The following is a 19,269-nucleotide window of genomic DNA, read 5'->3' as shown; positions in this document are numbered from 1 at the left end:
CCCTTTGGGTGCTCCAGTGGAGCACACCCCACTTCTGGTTTCGATGTCCTATTATTCAGCTCTGTGGCTGCCCTGGAGCCCCTGGTTCCTGTCTGTCCACTAACCACATGCTCCTTCATGCACAACCACAGGAATCCCTGGGTTTCCTTTATTTCCTCCGGAAGCCATATAGCCCTAGAATAGATGAGAGATACTCTAGGCTACAATCTCTTCAAGTACAGCTGACACTGGCCAGCCCAGTGAGCCTTCCACTTTCAGAAATCTCTGGTCCAGAAACAGTACACAACAGTACTAGTTAGGGGTTGAATTGTGTCCCCCCACTTCAAAAAATACATTCAGTCCTAACCTCCAGTACCTCATAATGCCACCTTATTTGGAAATAGGGTCATTGCAGATGTAATTAGTTAAGATGAAATCATACTGGAGTAGCATGGACCCTAATCTAATCTGACTGATGTCCTTACAAGAAGATGACCATGGAGGACACAGGGAGAATGCCATGCAATGACAGAGGCAGAGACTGAGACTGAGGTGCTGCCACTATAAGCCAAGGAAGACCAAGGAGTTCTGGCAAAACACCAGAAGCCAGGGAGAGGCAAGGAACGATTCTCCCCTGTAGGGTTCAGAGAGAGCCTGGCATTGCCAACACCTTGCTTTTGAGCTTCTGATTGCCAGAACTGTGAGACAATAAATATCTGCTGTTTTAAGCCACTCTGTTTGTGGTTCTTTGTTATGGCGGCTCTAGGAAACTAATATAGTATCTGCTCACAAGTGTTTCCAAATGTAAAGGAATATCAAGCACTCTCTTTCGGTCTCTGAAGGTGGAGGGGAACCAAAATGCCATTGCACCATGCTAGTAGGCTCCCAGAATGTTCTCTGAAGAGTCTCTCATCACCCTCCAATCCAATGAGTTCTGCAGCTCAGCCATTATCTAGTAGAGGGGATGGGATGACAGTCTTTCCTTCTTTCAGACATCTCTAACTTTTATGAGTGGTTCTCGTGGAGTCCCCCTCACTCCTCTTTAAGGCACAGACAGGATCTGCATGATTATTGCAGTATTCCTAAGACCAGTGACCCTGCTTCTTATCCTTGGACCCTTCTTACATGAACTGGGTCGGTGGGAGGCAGGCTGGTTTTGACTCCTCATAGCCTGTCCTATGTGACCTGATTGGTAACCCTGAAAATAGAATGTGAGGTTCTAACTGTAATTTGCCTTTCTTGCCCTCACATTGGGTCCTGGCTGTAATCCTGGAAAACCAGAAAGGCCACATTCAACATCTTGTTCCCTCAATTAGTGTAGACCCTTCACCTTGCCAAAGGAGTCCTAATGGGCTAGGACATGAGGCTGACTGCTTCTGGTTCTCTATGGTGGGAGAGCAGATGTCTTTATAAGAAGAGAGCGTGTTAAGACAGAGACAATTTCCCAAGATCCAGGTGGCCTCAGAATGACACTCACCTAAGCTACCTCCAGGGAGGGCTGGGTCTCAGGCCATCTCTGAGGGGAAATGGGAATCTCATTACACTTCTCTCCCTGGATCAAAATTTTTTAGTGGGGTAATCCCACTACCATGAATAGCCAGGGCAGAACTGAAAGTGGAAAGGGTCGCAATTCAGTGCGAAGCCTGAGATGGGTGTGGAGATGGGCAAAGCCAGGCTTCAAGCCTTGCCTTTCTCCTGGTGGGCAAGGAAAGGAAAGTCCCCAGTAGAATCAGTTTTCCACACATGCCTTCCCCAGGTTCCTCTCTGAGGGGCTGCCTTCTTTTCAGAGTGGGGCTAATGGTTTACCTCTCTTGTCTGGGTAACCCTGAAGACCATGGAGATAGATGGTCTATCTATCAATCTAGCTACGAATGGCCTATGGTCTACCCACATCCTGTGGGTGCCAGAGCAGGCTAAGTTGTCTGTTCTGAGGCGATGGGATGTGAGATGACCTTGTCTACATGTCTGCCCCTCATTTCATATCTGGAGGCCCACCTGGAAAGCAGTCAGTTAAGGTTTGGATTTGCTTGACTCTGTGGTTTGTAAGGAACCAACACCCCCACTCCCACCCTGGAACTACCTGGAGAAGAAGGGGATCCTGCTGCCTCAGAACCGGAACCAGAGAGCTGTAGCTGCCCCAGCAGCTCTAGGAAGTGGCCCGAAGAGCTCCCTTGGGCCTTGTGGTCACCCTCTGGTGCCATGCTCGCTTCTCTCTGTGGGTCTCATTTCTGACTAGCTTCCCAATCTTCCCTTTTTGTCTCCATCACACATGAAGGAAGCTAGTCGAATGGGCTGAATTCTTCATTTTGGGCCGTCTCAAGGATTGCCAACCAGCCTGTGGGTGGGATGCCCTGGGGTCAGGTGCCCAACTCTGGTCTGATTACAGCCCAGTCTTGGGCAAAGAGAAGCTTGGCCGCTCCCTGGGCCGAGGCAGGCAGAGTGAGCTAACAGGCCAGGGATGTCTTGGCAGTTTGCAGCTGACACATTTAGCTTACGTGTTTACTTCACAGCGATCTGTCTGTGAAGTAAACATGTAAGAAGTAAACATCTCTCCCTAACCTCTCCTTCTCTTCCTAAATCCGCCATCTGGATAGGCTAAGGCTGGAATTTCTCTCAGTGTGAAGTTCCTTAGGGACAAGAGAGGCGATGGGAGGGCGGGAGGGGGGGGGGCAATGGGTGCTGGTGGGAGATGGGGATTGCTGAACTGGGAGGGGGCGGGCTACAGAAATGATGGTGAGGCCCCATGGTGACCAACCTAGCTCTTTTTGTCCTGCCTGGAGGGGTGAGGACACAGGAACTTTCATGGTAACAAAGTCCCAGAAATTCCCCTTCCACCCATGCCCGTGAAGTGAGTAATCTGAGGCTGTCTTCCCAAGGTGATGTGTGGAGGCCAGCATTCCCACTTTCTCTTGCCTTGGCTCCGGTGCCCCCAGCCCCTTCTCCCATCCTTCTGAAAGAGGCAGCAGGTGGAAAAATCCAGCAGTGCCCAGTGTGACACCAAGCCTATGCTTAGACTTGGAGACCCCAAGACATTGCAGTGCAGTCTGGGGAAGGGGGTTAAAGAGAACTTTCTGGAAGAAGTCAGGGAATGGGCAGTTCTCATCTGGGACTCAGAGAGGGATCAGTGTCAGAAATCCCTGGAGATTTAAAAAATTACAAAAGATTTCCATCTCTTCTTCTCCCAAGATTCTGATGGTTCCTGGCAGAAGGATGGACAAATGTATTGTGAAAAGCTTCTCTCCAGGGCAATCTGATTCTCTTTCCCACTTCCCACAGGTCTCCCTGAGAACAATTGCTCTACATCTGTCATCTCTGAACTTTTTGATCAGGCATCGCACGGATACAAAAGTTTAAGTAGTATCCTTGATATTTGGATATTTATTTATTTATTTATTTATTTATTCTAATTTAAAGTTTATTTTATTTATCTTGAGATAGAGAGAGCATGCAAATGTGAATGGGGGAGGGGCAGAGAGAAAGGGAGAGAGAGAATCCCAAGCAGGCTCTATGCTCAGTGTGGAGCCCGATGCAGGGCTCAATCCCATGACTGTAAAATCATGACCTAAGCTGAGATCAAAAGTTGGACACTTAACTGACAGAGCCACCCACGCACCCCAATTTTTTTCATTTTAGAGGGAGACAGAGAGTGTGAGTGGGCGAGAGGGGCAGAGTGAGGGAGAGAGGAAATCCCAAGCAGGCTCCACACTCAGCATAGAGCCCAATGTGGGGCTCAATACCGTGACCTTGGGATCATGACCTGAGCTGAAATCAAGAGTTGGACACTCAACTGAGCCACCCAGGCACCCCTGGATATTTATTTTAAAATCATATGCATATGTTTCTCTTATTGTATAGTCATCATAAAGGAAATACAAAAATAGAAATGAACAGAGGGCAAGCTTAAAAATAAATACAAATAGAACTTGTAATATTTTCTCACTGACCCCTAACTCTCCAGGATATGTGTTCTCTTTTTGGAGAATGAACACATTCTGCTGTCCATTCATATTTGTACCCTCCATGTGTAGCTTGGGGCCTAGCATGCAGGAAGTGTTCAAAAAGCACTTTTGTGAAGAATATGAATAACGAATGAATTAGGGCTAGATCTTGACAAATATGAATATCTTTAAAATATGTACATGGGGAGAGGGAGCAAGCTGAGAGCCTTCCTCATAGATTAACATGATTTATTGACCTTTCTTAATAGAAACATTAAAATCAGACCTTATGGGAGGACATTATGTTTGCGTAATGATTGATTGTTTAGCTAATTAAATTAAATGTATTTATTTATCCCTCATCTCCTAGCATAGTGGACCCATATTCCCACATTCTAGTTGCTTGACCACCTCCTGGAGGGGCCAACCCACTTTGTGAAACGGGTTCTATCAGCAAGACAACTAAGGAGAACAGGGTAGGATTCTGGGGGAAGAGATCCAGTGAGAAGCCTCCCAGGAAAAAGAAGCCCTAAATCTTGGCTATTAGTTAATTAGGTACTGAGTAAAACAGGCTTGAAGGCTGAGTAAAAAGGATTATTACAGGCTCTTAATGGTTGGGAATTGATTTATTATTAGCACGGCAGCACATTTGCATGCAAAAGTTGGTAATAACCCAGAGTGGGGTTTTGTAAACAGACAGATGGAGAGTTCAGGGCTGCTGGAATGGCCTCTCTGAGTATTTCTTTGAACTTTAACCTGCTCACCCATTCCAGAGCCTTCGTTGGGGGAGGAAAGAGGTACTCACTTTTCCTAGCAGGAGACCATTCTCAAAGATTGCATTCAGAATGCCACACACTTTACCAACAGAATGCCAAGATCGCCCTTCCTCCTCCCTCATTTTGTAGATAGTAATTGCAACACTTAGATGTTGCTTACTTACAGTTGCCATGCCAGAATGTTCTCAAAATGGTTTACACATACATTGACTTACTTTTCTTTTCACACACTGACGTTGTTAATCCTTGCAACAGCATTGGAGGATGATGCTAAGAGTTTCCTTCTTCTCTTTTCTTCAAAAAAAGAACTTTTTTAAATGTTTATTTTTGAGAGAGAGAGAGACAGAGAGAGAGAAAGAGAGAGAGAGAGAGACAGAGACAGGGTGTGAGCAGGCAAGGGATAGAGAGAGAGGGAGACACAGAATCCGAAGCAGGCTCCAGGCTCCGAGTTATCAGCACACCTGATATGGGGCTTGAACTCACAAACTGAGATCATGACCTGAGCTGAAGTTGGGCACTTAACCGACTGAGCCACCCAGGTGCCCCTCTTTTCTTTTCTTTTTTAATATTTATTTATTTTTGAAAGAGAGAGAGAGAGCTTGGGAGAGGGGCAGAGAGAGAGAGGGAGACAGAGGATCCGAAGCAGGCTCTGTGCTGACAGCACAGAGCCAGAGGTGAGGCTCGAACCCACAAATCCTGAGATCATGACTTGAGCTGAAGTTGGACACTTTACCAACTGAGCTACCCAGGTGCCCCAAGAGTTTCCTTCTTTTAAAGTTGAGGCAACTGAGGCACACAGTGGTTAAGTAACTTGCCCAAGCTCATTAGTGGCTAGTAAGTTGTAGCTCTAGGATTCCAATACCAACAATCAGGCCTCAATGACTTGCCCTCAAACACTGTGTCATCAATGAGGGAGAAGAACTTCTCCTGACTTAAAATGACTTAGTTTTTTTTGGGCTTAGTTCAGTACTTTCCTCCCCATCGGAACCCTGATACCCTAGGCTCCTGCCTCCTAATTTTCTAAATTAATCTGGTCTCCAATCCCTTGTACACACTAAAGTGTAAATGATTGAGAATCCGTTAAATGACGACCCCTCCCTGGGAAACATTTTAGCAGGATCTGGAATGTAAACTGAAAGGGTGAAGCTTTACAGGTGGAATCTGAAGCAGTTTCTGGAATGTTTGCGGTGGGTGGGTGTTTGCTTGCCTCAGGGTCACACTCTGCAGACTGGAGGGCAGGCAAGTGCTTCCTCACTTGGTGGGCACAGCCTCCAAGAGGTTGGAGCTGCACAGAACCTCAGCCTCGCCCTCCTCCTGGCTTCAGGTTTGCGTGCATGGGCTCCGCCCGAGCCCCCAGGGAGCACTGCAGAGCAGCCGTTGGCCACCACCAAGTCCATCATTAGAAAACCTGGTATGAAGTTTATAGCATATTTCACAGTTTAAAAAGTGTGCGTCTGTGTCAATCTTCTCAAACTACTAACCCTCATGGAGCAGGTTGGCTTGGTCTTCCAGCCAACCCTGAAGCTGTCCTGGACACGTGGGGCTTTGCATGGCAGTCCCTGCAGCTGGGATCAAAGGCAGGGGTGGGGGCAAGCTGGCAACAGGAATGGCTCTTGGAAGGCGTGGGGAGAGAACAGAGATCCCACTGAGTGGACTATGGAGATCCAGGTGTCATTACACATGCGGTCCGCAGAGAAGAGCCTTTTGATGGAGTCCTGGGGAGCCCCGAGTTGCAGGTGGGGATCACAGAGACTTCTTAAGCTCCCCCCAGAAGGGAAGCAGGCCCCGCCCTGACTCCACGACTCGTGTGTGGCCTTTATGGGCCGTGACCAATGGCTCAAGGCCTGGGCTGGCAGCCGTCAGCCTTCATCCTAGGCAGGAATTCTAATTAAACCGGGGCTCCTGGGTCTCACTTACAAAGAGCTCGGCACCAGACTCTGCCTTTCAGGCCCCCTCTCACCGTCCTGCTGGTCACACTCTTGAATGCCACCTGCAGGGATACCCAGCTCAGGGATTCCTGGCTTGCCTTCACCGTGGGCTGCAGAGGGCGGGAGTCCAAAGCTGGCCCTTGGGGTGGGCGCTGAGCTTTGATTCTAACAGATCTTTAGAGAAAAACATTTGATGGCCTCTCAGATCATTCTGGTCCTTCTCTCGCTGCCCTTCTTGCTATCCTTGCCACTCATGTATTTGTTACGTCCATCTCTTTTCTTCACAGTGGGTCAGATTAGTTTAGGTATTCAGGGATCCAGGGAAATTCAGGGTGGTAGAATCCTCCCATCCAGGCTTCTCCAAGAGGCCCATGGGTGGGGGCTCATTTAGAAGGATCCAACTGAGCACCAGGTGGACCGTGAATCTGCATGAAGGTCCCCGGCGCATGAGAGATGGATGAGGAGTGGAGGGCTTTCCAGAGCAGCTGGGCCTGGAGCTGAATCCTGAGGGATTGGTAGGATTTGTGGAGGCAGAAAGGAAGCCCAAGGGATAAGGAAATAGCTGCCTTGCACATTTTAAATAAAATGGGAGGTTTATCTGCACATTAGAAATCCTTGATTCGCAAACTTCTCTAGTTCTGCTTGTTCCTAAAGGGAACAGCTGGAGTAACCCGGCTCCTTTGCCGAAGTCAGCACTCAGACTGTCCTGTTGCTGCTCATTTCTGCCTTCCAGTGATGTCCGTTTCAGTCTGACCTCAGCAGGATAAAATGAGAATGTGTGCATATGTGGCCGATGATGGTCATGGTGGGGCGCAGGGAGGCAACATCCCCCCGGAGCTTTGGCTGAAGTTTTGTCAGCAAATGTTTTACTGTCATCAGTCTGGGGGCCTTCTGTCATCTTCACAATCCCCCACCACCCTAACTGAGCCCATGCCTGGGTCCCCATTTCCATGACCTCCCCTGAGTCCCGTTCGTTGGTGAACAGAAATGCTTGGTGAAAAGAGGGTGGAAGGTGCGGGGTGAAAGAGGAGATCCAAGGGATACCTGGTGCTGCCTTTTGGGAACAGAAGCTCCCCAGCTTCAGTGGGTCTGCACAAGTGAAGGTCTGGGCTCCTGGCCGGCTTTTCTGCTGGTCCAGAAGACACCCACACACCCAAACCGCAGGGAATGTGGCTTGCTGACCTTGGCAGGAAGGAGGGCTGACTCGGCCTTTTGCGTAACATAAATACTCAGCACAGCTGCCTATGACCTGCCCATTTCTTGTCAAATCCAAGAAGGAAAGACCTGCTGGCCAAACCCTTTACCCCACTGCACCTCAGACCCCAAGGAACTTGGGCTCTGCTCAAATTAATAAGCTGGAGCTCCCTACCCCCCCAAACTGGCTGCTAGTGGAGGAAATATCTGGATAAGAAGGACAGTAAGGAAATCCGAGGAGCTGCCTGTTCCAATAGAAAAACAAAAAGTCTGCCCTGATCAATGTTCTTGGGAAGCCTCCTGTTAGGGGAGCTCTGGGCCTTTCTGCCTTGGCTATTGGGGGCTGGGGGAGAGGGAGGAAAGAACAAAGTAATTTAACTGGCAAAAGAGGATCTCCTAGTGCTTCTCTTACCCATTCTCAGCACCAATGCCAGGCCCTCATCACCATCCCAATTCCATCCCTGTGATTGACCCCATTCAGTCCCCTGTTCCCAATGTACTGTCAGTACCCCACCCTTACCACCACTGGCAGTGACTCCTTCCTCCCCTCTGCTGGTCTAGGTTCCATGGATACTTCTAGGCCTGCTGGAGTCCCATGACTTCCATGAAGCCTTCTCTCACTCACTGATTCCTCACTTCTTGGAACTCTTGACATCCTGGAGTTAGTCCCACACACGCTGTTAGCACTTAATTTTTTCTCTAATAGTTTCATAAAAATTAGCTCCGTCTTACCAGCTTGTTGTCATCACTTAGAGAGCACAGCTGGGTTGCATACTGGGATGGGCTCAGTAAGTACAGAATTGATAGGTTCTTGGAAAGATGGCAAGTTCTTCCAGCATATGGCCACTGTGGCCATTTTCCAGGGTAAATTGGAAAGAGGGTCTTTGGTCCTGAAATTTGGAGTTGAGGCTCCAGCAGGAAGAATTGAGGTCCTCGATGTATGTGTGCTTTTTGGGTGGGGCTCACCTCAGTTCCAAGGTGGCATTGGCAGCCCTTATATGAGGGCTGATCAGGAAGTGAGTGGGCAAGATGTTGCCTCAAAATTTTAGGGCCACAGTTTCCTTATCTGTATAAATGGTTGAGTAGGTTATCTTTAATAACTTACTGCTGTGAACTGAATCATGTCCATCCAAAATTCATGTTGAAGCCCCAACCACCAATGTGACTATCTTTGGAGATAGGGTTTTGGGGAGGTAATTAAGTTTAAGTGAGGTCATAAAGTAGGGTTCTACTCTGATAGTATTAGTGGCCTTTATAAGGATGGAGGGAGGGAGGGAGGGAGAGAAAGAGATACACACACACACACACACACACACACACACACACACCAAGTAAAGGGTAAAGGTCATGGCATGAGGAGACAATGAGAAAGTAGCTGTCTGCAGGAGGAGAGCTCTCACCAGAAGCTGAACACTGCTGGCTCTTGATCTTTGACTTTTGAGATTTTGGAACTGTGAAAAATAAATATCTGTTGTTTAAGTCACCTGGCCTATGGTATTCATTATGCCTAATCCATATAAATCTATATAAATAAAATCCATATGAATTTTATTCACTTACTGATACAATCAATATTTATTGCATGCTTACTGTGTGCCAGGAACTATTATCTCTACTGGGGTGGTAGTAATGGACAAATAGATAAAAAGCACTTTTTCATGGAGCTTACATTTTAATGTGAGAAAACAGATTTACCAAAGAATAACTGCAATAAATAGTATGTCAAATGTTGATAAATGCTACAGAGAAAAAACTAAGCATAAAAGGAGATAGGAATGCTACAGAAGTATGTTCAGGCAGACACCTGACCTCCTTGAGTTTGTCCAAAAGACCTCACCAAGGAGATAATATTTAATTAAAGACGTGAAGAGGTGAACAAGTAATCCCCATGAATAGCTGAGACTTAGGTTAAAACACATCCATTTTATAAGTAACTGCAATAAATAGTATGTCAAAGGGCTAGTATCCAAAATCTATAAAGAGCTCACCAAACTCTACACCGGAAAAACAAATAATCCAGTGAAGAAATAGGCAGAAAACACGAATAGACACTTCTCTAAAGAAGACATCCAGATGACCAACAGGCACATGAAAAGATGCTCAATGTCGCTCCTCATCAGGAAAATACAAATCAAAACCACAGTCAGATACCACCTCACGCCAGTCAGAGTGGCCAAAATGAACAAATCAGGAGACTATAGATGCTGGTGAGGATGTGGAGAAATGGGAACCCTCTTGCACTGTTGGTGGGAATGCAAACTGGTGCAGCCGCTCTGGAAAGCAGTGTGGAGGTTCCTCAGAAAATTAAAAATAGATCTACCCTATTACCCAGGAATAGCACTGCTGGGAATTTACCCAAGGGATACAGGAGTGCTGATGCATAGGGGCACTTGTACCCCAATGTTTATAGCAGCACTTTCAACAATAGCCAAATTATGGAAAGAGCCTAAATGTCCATCAACTTATGAATGGATAAAGAAATTGTGGTTTATATACACAATGGAATACTATGTGGCAATGAGAAAGAATGAAATATGGCCTTTTGTAGCAACGTGGATGGAACTGGAGACAGTTTTCACTCTTATGTGGATCCTGAGAAACTTAACAGAAGACCATGGGGGAGGGGAAGAAAAAAAAAAGGTTAGAGAGGGAGGGAGCCAAAACATAAGAGACTCTTAAAAACTGAGAACAAACTGAGGGTTGATGGGGGGTGGGAGGGAGGGGAGGGTGGGTGATGGGTATTGAGGGCACCTGTTGGGATGAGCACTGGGTGTTGTATGAAAACCAACTTGACAATAAATTTCATATTAAAAAAAATAAATAGTATGTCAAATGTTGATAGATGCTATAGAGAAAAAACTAAGCATAAAAGGAGATAGGAATGCTACAGAAGTATGTTCAGGCAGACACCTGACCTCTCAAACTATAGTTTGACCATAGTACATAATTAAGGAATCTAGTTGACTGCAAGTTCACCAAGAGTCTTGAGTGGCCTGTGGCTGCTCAAAAAGTTGATGTTGCATTAACAAGAAGTATAGTGGCCAGATAATGGTGGTGATATTACAACTATGTTATGCTATTGTATCAGTTCTGAGCACCACATACTAGAGCACTCTAGAAGACCCAACAAAAGTGTTCAGAGACTTGGGAACTACGTCCTTGGGGAGCAGTTAGGGGACCTGGTAATGTTTAATCTACAGAAGAAAAGATTTCTATGACAATGAGAGGGATCTTTTCAAGTATGTGGAGAGTTGCTGGCTGGAAGAAGAGCTTATTGTATGGTGATACTAAATGCAGACCAAGGACCAATAGGTAATAATCCCCAAACCAAGTCAGTGCCAATAATGGAACAGAAATGAGACAGGTGTATTTAAAAGTAGACTTTGGAGTTTCTCCTAGGGTTGGTAGAGGACGGTAAATCCAGCACAGTGGTTGCTGGAAAGGTAATACATATGATCACATATCAAACATGCTGTAGGAGAGATGCCTGTGTTGACAGGACAGTGGGACTGATGGCTTTTTGGTCCAGTCAGCTCTAAGAAGTCAATCAGAATGTACACGAAACACTGTGGCATAATGGGAAATTACTAAACTGGAAAAGGGGAGCCTCCTTTCTGCCATTAACCTCTCTGGGTCTCCATTGTCTCCTGTGAAAAATGTGTATAATAACACCTTCTCTGGACTAACAAGATAATTGCTTGAGGGTCCTTCCCACTCAAAGATCCACTAGGGAGACTGCAGCTTATCACAGACAAGAACCCTTGTAACCCTAAAGGCCATTTGAGAACCGAAGGGATACTTTGTCAATGATTGTGTTCAGCAGGAGTTTGGTGACATCCAGTGGGGTTATAGCAGAGGCTAGATGACTTCCCAGGTCTCTTCCAGCACTAGGGATCATCTTTGAGGTGATGACCTGTGCCTCTTTATGCTCCTTGCCCTTTCTTCAGCCACCAGCAGCCACTTTCTGTAAATGTGATTCCATGTTATACCTGAGTAGAAAACTAGAACACAGCACAGAGCCAAGTCCAACTGTAAGAGTCTCCAGATTCTCAACTTGATAGTTGTTACCATTTGCTTCTTGAGTGAAGAGGTGGTTTGCATCTCAGGACCCGGGACTTCCAGTCACTGAAACTTAGAAAGGGTCAGATATCCTGGCAAAGACACCTAGTGAGATGGTGGCTTTGGGGTATGGATATATGACGGATATGGAGCAAACAGGTCCTGAATCAGAAGATGCTTCCCAACAGCACCAAGGGGCTCACTGCTCCTCTTGGGTTCCTTCAGAACTGCTCACACTTCTCTCATCTTCCTATTAACTGCCCACCTATCTTCCTCTAGAGTCTCATCTATATTCTACTCTAGTGGGCATCTTTATGGACCCACTAAATCCTAGCATGTTCCATCTGGAAGGATCTTTTGAGAGTATATAATTCAGTATTTTACCAAATGTCAGTCTTTCACACACCACTTTCACAGTTTTTGACATATCCATATGCCAACTGTTCTATTATTTACTCACAGCTTTATTTAAATTGAGACTTTAAAAATCTTGCATGTTTTTGTATTACCAACATAAATGGAAAACTGGCCTTACTTGCCATTCATTCAAGATAACCACGATGAATATTAACCATTAAAATTAAAAAATGTTTCCCCTGGAACCCATGTAAGATTATCCCCAGTACCTTACCATGTACACTCATATCACACTTTTGCAAACATGGATCTATAGATATCCTCTGACTGAACATTCACTTGAAAATTCATATGGAAACAAACGCTCAGAGAGGCTTAGTGACTTGTTCAAGTACAGCAGATGATGAATGGCTTGTATGGCCTGTACCCTTGACTCTCAATCAGAGACTCTTGGTACATTCTATCTCATGCCTCTTTAGATGAAGCTGATGGGGGTTAAAGATATTTGCCACTTGTATTAGTCTCCTAGGGCAGCAGTAACAAAGTACCAAAAATTGGGTGGCTTAAAAACGTAGAAATGTTTTTCTCTTACAGTTCTGGAGGCTAGAAGTCCAAAATCAATGTGATGAGGAGGCCATGCTCCCTCTGAACCCTCTATGGGGAGGATTATTTCCTGCCTCTTCCAGCTTCTGGTAGCCCCAGATGTTCTTTGGCTTGTGGAATCATACCTCTAATCTCAGGGCACCAGAGTGGCTTAGTCGGTTAAGCATCTGACACTTGATTTTGGCTCAGGTCGTGATCCCACAGTCATGAGACTGAGCCCTATGAGTTGGACTCTGTGCTGGGCAAGGAGCCTGCTTGAGAGTCTCTTTCTCCCTCATTCTGCCCCTCCCCCCTTTCTAAAAACAAAACAAAACGACCCCCCCCCCCCCCCCCCGCCAAACCCTCTAATCTCTACTTTGGCTTTACCTGGTATTCTCCCCGTGTATTTATTTCTGTGTCTTTACATGCCCATCCTCTCATAAGGACACTTTATAAGGGCATACTTTACTCCAATATGATCTTATCTTAACTAATTACATCCTCAATGACCCTATTCCAAATAAGGCCCCATTCTGAGGTACTGGGGGGGTTAGAACTTCAAAATGCCTTTTGAGGGAATACAATTTAATCCTTAACATCATTCCAAAGGGGCTTGAATTTCATAGGGGACATCAAAAGACCCCCAGATACAACAAATAAAATTAAAATGATGGAATTACATACATTGATAAACTAATAACTTTCATTGTAGATTGTGGTGTGCCAGTATCATCTCATTTGATCCTTAGCTCTCTGAAGTAAACAAGTGTGGTAGATCGTTACAGTAATCATCTCCAGTGAGTCATTCTTCCTGTATCTATGTCTTTGTGTAGCCCCTGTGACAATGATTCTGGGTTTGGCCTTATGACTTGCTTTGGCCAATGGGATATTAGTAAATGTGATGCAAACGTAAGCTTGAGAAGTGCTTATGCATTAGGGTTTTGCCTACTCTTGTTGCTGGGAACTCTTATACTATCATGTGAAGAAGCCAGGACCTGTCTATGGAGGATGAGACTTCATAGCACAGAGACAGGTTGTCCCAGTCGAGGGTCCTCCACCAATCAGCCCCCAGCTAATCTGCCAGCTGATGGCAGGTGCATGAGTGACCCCAGGAAGAACAGTAGAAGAACCACCAACTGAACCCAACCCAATGGCTGACTCACAGAATCATGAGCAAATAAAATGGTTGTTTTAAGCCACTAAAGCTTTTGGGTGGTTTGTACTCAACAATGCATAATCGACACACAAGATATTGCTTCTATTTTATAGATGAAGAAACTGATTCTCCAAGGACTTGATTGACTAGCTCATCATGACAAAAACTGGAAAGAAAGAGAAAGTCCCACCTTCTCTGAAGCAAGAACCCAGTGCTATGGGCATTTCTAATCTTCACTGATCAATAATACATGAGACATTGAGAAATTCTAAAAGAAAGGAATAAGGTATTCTAGGGGCTGAGGTCTGACCAAGTGTAAAGAGGTTACAGAGATGAGGCTCTTTTTATCTGGAAAGTCAAGTGTGTGTGAGGTAGGAGAAATACATTCTGCAAAAACATGGTAGAGAGGTAGACATAGGTGTGGTTATGAAATCTGAAAATCATAAAACTGGGGACCAGGAAGACAGCTTCCAAAGCTTTAAAGAGGCAATTTAAGGAGAAATTAAGCATAGGGCTGCTTCCACAGTAAGCATTCAATTATTAGAACTCATTACTTTAAGTGTGGTAAAGGTTTAAAATATAAATGGTTTTATTTATTTATGAATATATATAATCACATTTATTGAGGACATATTTTATGGTAGGCACTGTGCTAGGAGAAAGGGATTCAGAAATTAATAGTACACAGTCAGCTCACTCATATTCCAGCAAAAGACAGACATGTTGTTACTCAATCCACATATGCTGATTGAGGACTACATGTGCTAGAACCTGTACATGCACTGCAGATAGATTGGTGAGCAAAATAGAAATCACTCCTGCTCTCCTTGAGCCCACAGTTTCTTAAGGAAGGCAGATGTTAGAGAAATAATTAAATTATAACACATTACTAATTAGTCACTAATGAGCATGGTGTTGTAAGAGAAGTACAGGGAGCTTTAGGAATATATATAAAGGAGTCATTATGTAGTCTGGGGCGTCATAAAAAGAGCTCCCTGAGGGATTTAGGCGCAAGCTGACAACAGGAGGCTGAACAGCAGTGAAGTTGACAAAGAGAGGGAGGGGGAAGAACATTCATAGAGGGAACATCATGTGACAAAGGGTGGAAGAGAGTTATTTGAGGAACTGAAAGATGTCTAGTACCGGTGTGTTGGAGGGAACAACACTGGTAAGCATGGGCTAGAGCAGGTCCTTCCCTGCCCTGCTCTGCAGACCCAGAGGCTAAACACTAAAAACTGCATCACTGGGCTACCTGGCTGACTTCCAGTTGGGTCTGGGCAATGGAAGCATGAGTAGGAGATCAGAGAACATAGGGGAAAGGAGGCATGACATTTCTTCTCCTACTCTCTCCCTGCTTGGGTGCTAAGGTTCTGGCAGTAGCTTATAACAATAATTCCTATTGGGTGGCCCCACTTCCACAGCCCCAATTTTATTGATTTTAGTAACACCCTTTGTTCACTCTGCCCATTAAAACCTAGCAATCACAATGCCTTCCTACTTTTGCTAGTCTTGAGTGCCTCAATCTCCCTTTTTGTTCCTGTAACTTTTGTAAACAGTCTGTTTATTAAACTGTCATTAAAATTCCACTTGGGAATTTTTGCTCTGGAGCCTAACTGAAGGGCACACTAAATACTTCGGATTTTGCTGTAAGAGCAATGATAAGATGTTTATGAGATTTTAGCAAAGGAGTAACATGATATTTGTTCCTTAAAATATCTCGGAGTTTCTGCTTCTAGTAAGACAGAGTAAGATCTTACCAGACTGAGTCTTCTATAAAAATCAACTAAAAATCTGGACAAGTAGCAAAAAGAAAAAAAAAAGGCTGCTATGTGAGGCAATAGAGAGTCAACAGAAGCAGACAGACTCTTCAGGGAAATACATTCTCAGAGGAGGGGAGTTTTTCCAAAGTAATTTCTCATTTTTGTGGCTTTTTCCCTGGGGCCAAGTGCAGTGATGTGATGCTGGAGGTGGTAGGGTACTTGTGGAAATGCTGGAATTTTTCTGGGGTGAGAAACCAGGAAATTGAAACCAGAGAAATTGTGGCTGCTGAAGAGAGTGGAGGAATAATGGAAGGAAAAGAGCCAAAAAGAGAATCCCAAATTCTGACAACCCATACCTCTTAATGGCTCTTCAAACCATACATTTACAGAACAGACTGATAGCGATTCAGTTAGAGAAAAAAAAATACTTGAACAGACACAGGACCTGCCACCCAAGAAACAGAGTTAGTGGTTATTATCAAAGGAAAAAAAAAAAAAACAGAATCAAGATTTTCCATACCATTCCATAAGCATTTACAATGACCAGGATACAACCCAAATTTATCTGACATACAAAAAATCATGAATGTGGAACACATTCTTGAGAGGAAAGAAAATCTGAAAATGACCCCAAGATGAGATGACCCAGATATTGGAAGTAGAACAAAAGGATTTAAAAATGGCAATTATAATTATTCTCAATGAAGTAAAAGAAAATATTCTCATGATGAATGAAAAGATAAGAAATCTCAGCAGAGAAAGAGAAATTCTTTAAAAAAAAACTGTAAGTGGAAACTTTAGTACTGAAAAATACAATATTAGAAATTAATGGACTTAATACTCCATAGTGTCTATTAATTTGACTTTAATATTCAAACTGTTAAAAGTCAAAGATAAAGAGTAAATCTTGAAGGCAGCAAAAGAAAAATGACATATTTGCCATTAAAAACCAAGGAAGTTGGAAGAGTAGAGTATCTTTAAATTTTTTTAAATGTTTATTTAGTTTTGAGAGAGAGACAGAGCTCGAGTGGGTGTGGGGCAGAGAGAGAGAGGGAGACACAGAATCTGAAACAGGCTCCAGGCTCTGAGCTGTCAGACATTGGGCTCAAACTTGGAAACAGCAAGATCATGACCTGAGCCAGTCGGTCGCTTAACTGACTGAGCCACCCTGGCGCCCCCAAGAGTAGAGTATCTTTAAAGTACAGAAAGGAAAAACTGTCAACCCAGAATTCACTCCAGTGAAAATATTCTACAAGAATCAAGGTTAGCTCTCCATGCGACTGCTGCCAAGCAGCCCTCATGGACACAAACTGTGTGCAGTCCAACAAGTTGGCCAGGATCACCAAAGTGCTGGGCAGGACCAGCTCACAGGGACAGTGCATGCAGGTGTGTGCAGAGTTCATTGGATGACATGAACCACTCCACCAACTTCGATGTGAAAGACCCTGTGTGCAAGGGTGACATGCTCACCCTACTGGAGTCAGAGCAAGAGGCTCGGAGGCTGAGCTAAACTTGTGGCTGTGTCCTGCATGTCTGGGTCAACCACTTGGCCCACAGTGATGATCTGTGTTTGTTAATACAGCATTTATATTGTTTAAAAAAGAGCAAATCAAGGTTAAGTAAAGGTATTTTCAGATGAAAGAGAATTAACCATAAGCAAACATGTACTGTAAGAAATACCAAAGGAAATCTCTACATATCAACTACAACACAAAGGCTGAGATAGGGTGAAGGAATATGGATCAAGACAGTTGTGAGGTTTTTGTAATTTGTGTGAAATGGAGCCATGTTTACTGGAAGCATTTTGTAAAAAAAAAATTAAGGATGTGTATTATAATTCCTAGGGCAAGCACTAAAAATAATGCAAAGAAGAAAAGCTAAAAAGCCAATAGGAAAATTAAAATTAAATCTTAAAAAAAGTCGAAACAATAAAAAAATAGGAATGGAGGAACAGTAGAACAAAAGAAAACAAAACAAAAACCAGGGGGAACATATAAAAAACAAATCTAAATGTTAGCTCCAAATTCAACCATACCAATAATTACATTAAATACTAATGGATTAAAACACTCCACTTAAAAGGCAGAGATAATCATATTGAAGAAAACAAGATCCAACTATATGTTGTCTACAAGAGACACACTTAATTTTATATTATATTAAGACACAGATATGTTGAAAGTAAATATGAGCAGTAAGTATAGGAAAGCTGAAGTGTCTATATTAATATCAGAAAAAGGAGAATTCAAGACAAAGAGTATTACTAGAGTCAAAAAGAAACATTTCACAATGATTAAGTATGGTCATTTCACCATGACTTTACTTGTAAATGTATATATGCCTAATAACAAAGATTCAAGATATATGAAGCAAAATTGATGAAATTAAAAAGAGAAATAGACAATTCCACAGTTGTTGGTGATTTTATCACCTCTCTCCAGCAATTGATAAAATGAAACTAAAAAATTCAGCACAACACTGAAGATTTAAGCAACAGTCTTAACCACTTTGAATTGTTATTTGTAGAATATTACACTGAATTGCTAGTTATAGAATAAAAATTGCTATTTATAGATTATACATTCTTTTTCAAGGGCACATGTTGTATTTACCAGGATACATCATAAGCCGGGCCATAAAGCAAGCCTTAAATTTAAAAGATTGACATCATAGCTTTTTGGCTTTTGGCTGGGAGGAGGCAAAATTGCAACTGTCTTTGGTCGTCTGGAATCTAGGTTCATCCAACACCAGCTGCCTCCACTATGCAAGCCTAAGTTTGACCCTAATGAGATTAAAGTTGTATAAGTGAGGTGTACCAGTGGGGAAGCGATGCCACATCTACCCTGACCAGCAAGATCGGCTCCCTGGGTCTATCTCCAAGAAAGGTTGGTGATGACATCACCAAGGTTACCAGTGATTGGAACTGACCATTCAGAACAGGACAAATCCAGATTGAAGTGGTACTTTCTGCCTCTGCCCTGATTAGCAAAGCTCTCGAGAAACTGCCAAGAGACAGAAAGAAGTAGAAAAACATCAAGCACAGTAGAAATACCACTTTTGATGAGATTGTCAACATTGCCCAACAGATGTGGCACCAATCTTTAGCTAGAGAACTCTCTGAAACCATTAAAGAGATCCTGAGGACTGCCTAGTCTTCGAGCTGCAATGCTGATGGCCGCCACCCTCATGACATCACAGATGACATCAGTAGTGGTGTAGTGGAATGCCCAGCTAGTTAAGAACTACAAAGGAAAAATATTTTAATAGAGGATCATTTAACAACAACAACCCCCCCCCCCCCAAAAAAAACCCAAACCAGATTGACATCACATAGACTATGTTCTCTGATTATGGTGGAATTAAATTAGAAATCAATAAGATAATTAGGAAAACTCCATGAATTTAGCAACTGGGTACCATACTTCTAAATAATCCATCAATTAAAGGAGAAGTAATAATGGAAATTAGAAGATATTCTGAATTAAATGACAGTGAAACATAACACATTAGCATTTGTGGGATGTAGCTAAAGCAGTGCTG

General features: G+C 43.8%; 2 pseudogenes; both read left to right on the top strand.

Moving 5' to 3' along the window:
* Nucleotides 1–17,028: 17,028 nt before the first annotated feature.
* LOC115512952 lies at nucleotides 17,029–17,239 on the top strand (annotated as a pseudogene).
* A 152-nt stretch (nucleotides 17,240–17,391) lies between these two features.
* On the top strand, nucleotides 17,392–18,968 carry LOC115512951 (annotated as a pseudogene).
* Nucleotides 18,969–19,269: the final 301 nt, after the last annotated feature.

Source organism: Lynx canadensis, chromosome B1 (assembly GCF_007474595.2).
Source record: "Lynx canadensis isolate LIC74 chromosome B1, mLynCan4.pri.v2, whole genome shotgun sequence".
Classification (NCBI taxonomy): domain Eukaryota; kingdom Metazoa; phylum Chordata; class Mammalia; order Carnivora; family Felidae; genus Lynx; species Lynx canadensis.
This window is presented reverse-complemented; position numbering and strand designations above follow the sequence as displayed.